This window comes from Mus caroli, chromosome 10, assembly GCF_900094665.2.
Source record: "Mus caroli chromosome 10, CAROLI_EIJ_v1.1, whole genome shotgun sequence".
In the NCBI taxonomy this organism is placed as follows: Eukaryota; Metazoa; Chordata; class Mammalia; order Rodentia; family Muridae; genus Mus; species Mus caroli.
In genome coordinates, this window is record NC_034579.1 from 80558301 (window position 1) to 80560435 (window position 2135).

Consider the following 2135-nt stretch of genomic DNA (forward strand, 5'->3'; position numbering starts at 1 on the left):
AGGGTTGTAGTAGTATACCTGTCAGGTCCCTGCAAGGCCAGGGTAGGTAAATGTGACAAAGTCAAGCCCACATATCTGTGCTTACTCCTGAGGTTTCTCTTTCTGAGGAGGCTGGCCATGAAGTGAGGTTGAGTACTTTCCTTGATCTCTGCTGACAGGTCCAGGGAAAATCCCAACATACGGACTAGAAACTGAACCAGGATAGGTACATGTGAGTCCTTTGGTTGCAAAAACCAGCTCCCTGAATGATAGGGACAAAACTCCAAGCCAGACCACAGACTTATATGTGTAGTGTTCCTTTTTCTCTTATAATTTCCTCAAAATGTTCTATATGAGCAAAAATTGAACAATGTACCTCTTACCATATCTCCAGAGTTGCTGTCTTGTCTTTTGCCTTCAGGGCCTTTCTCTTCCTTCTGACAATGCTGAGGGTCTGTTTAGGGGTTTGAATGATGCTGGTGCCCCTAGGGTCATGTGCTTCGGTATTTGGTTCCTAGCTGGTACATCTGTTTCAGAAGGAGAAGCAGTGCTTCTTGGGAAAGAGCTGTGTCCCTGGGGTTGGGTTTATAGGTTTCAAATGCCCAAGCCATACCCGGTGATTCCCAACCTGCCTTCACGTGTACACAAGTGTTCTTCACTGTTCAGCTGTTCTCACTATGCCTTCGCTGTACCACAGTGGACTTGTTGAGGAAACTTGAGTCTGAATTATACAGGATCTTTTAAAATTTGTTGCCTTTGTCTTGGAGTCTTTTTGAAGCCAAAGAAAGGAAGATGAAGCTTAGATGCTCTTGCTTTAGTGGATCAAATAGGCTGACATTTACTCATTCAGAAGTCAAAACCTGTAAATACTTGTGTCATTTGAGGTTGAGTATATCATATATCATATCATATCATATCATACTATACCATATCATATCATATCATATCATATCATATCATATCATATCATATCATATCATTTGTGACTGCCTAAAAGTTGGATATTGAAGAGAGAGACAATCCATAGTCCTACCCACTTGGAATGCCTATGGCCAAAACAGTGACCACCATGGCCTAATGTCCAGTTGCCAGAAGCTCCAGAAACGGGGATTTTCTAAGGTGAAGCCAGTGTTGGGTCAGGCATTTGGAGATCAGCAGACCTTGAGTCACCCCTTCCTATAATTGACTCCACATGCATACTTTAGCAATGAGCTCCTGTGAACCCACTGGTTGAATAAGCTAGACATAGGTAGAATAATTCTGTGGTCTGTTGCTGGGGACCATGCTTGACATAGGATCATTGTTCTCAACTGGAAGCAGGGATATGTTGAAGGTACTTAAGAACAGACAGGCTGTGCTCCACTCTTTGTCCCTGCATTTCCTTTAGATAGGAACAATTCTGTGTTAATATTTTTGAAATGGGTGGGTGGCTCCATCCCTCAACCAGGGGCCATGCCTAACCTCTGGATATGGTCTCTACAGGTTCTCTCTCCCTTTATAGGGAACTTAAGCTAATGTCATCCCAGTTGGATCCTGGGAGCCTCTTGGTTTTCTGGCATCTGGTACTTTCTAGTGGCTACCCGAGTTATCTATCCTCCGCTGTTAGACATATTTGCTCAAATTTCTGACCCTCTGTACTTCTCCCCAGACTCTAGCCACACCATATTCTGCCACCCTTTTTCCCTTCTCCTCCCTCTCACTCCCAGGTCCCTCTACCTCCCATGATTATTTTGTGCCCTGGAAACCACAATATCCTAAATATTGGGTTCTGGGATTAATGAAGGAAAATGGTTGTAAAAGATAACTCTGTTCTGTCACAGTTTATGAATGATGACTAAACTTATGACCAAAAGGAAGAGAAAACGTGTCTGGGAATAAAAATGATATGATCTATGTTTTGGAACATGAATCTATCCTTTCCTACTGGGTTCTCTACAAATAAAGACGCTACTGTACTGCCAGTCACTCAGGCTGCAAGATTCCTCCAAACCCCATTCCTGACTCACTTCTTCCTCTCTAGCTCCTTACCTCCTCTGTGGGACCTGGTTGTCACTAGGGCTGGCCTCTGGCAGGTTATAGTGTATATGTATGGGCAGAAGTCCAGGATGTTGCACAACCGCATGGTACAAAGATCTACATGTCATATATCAGCATTG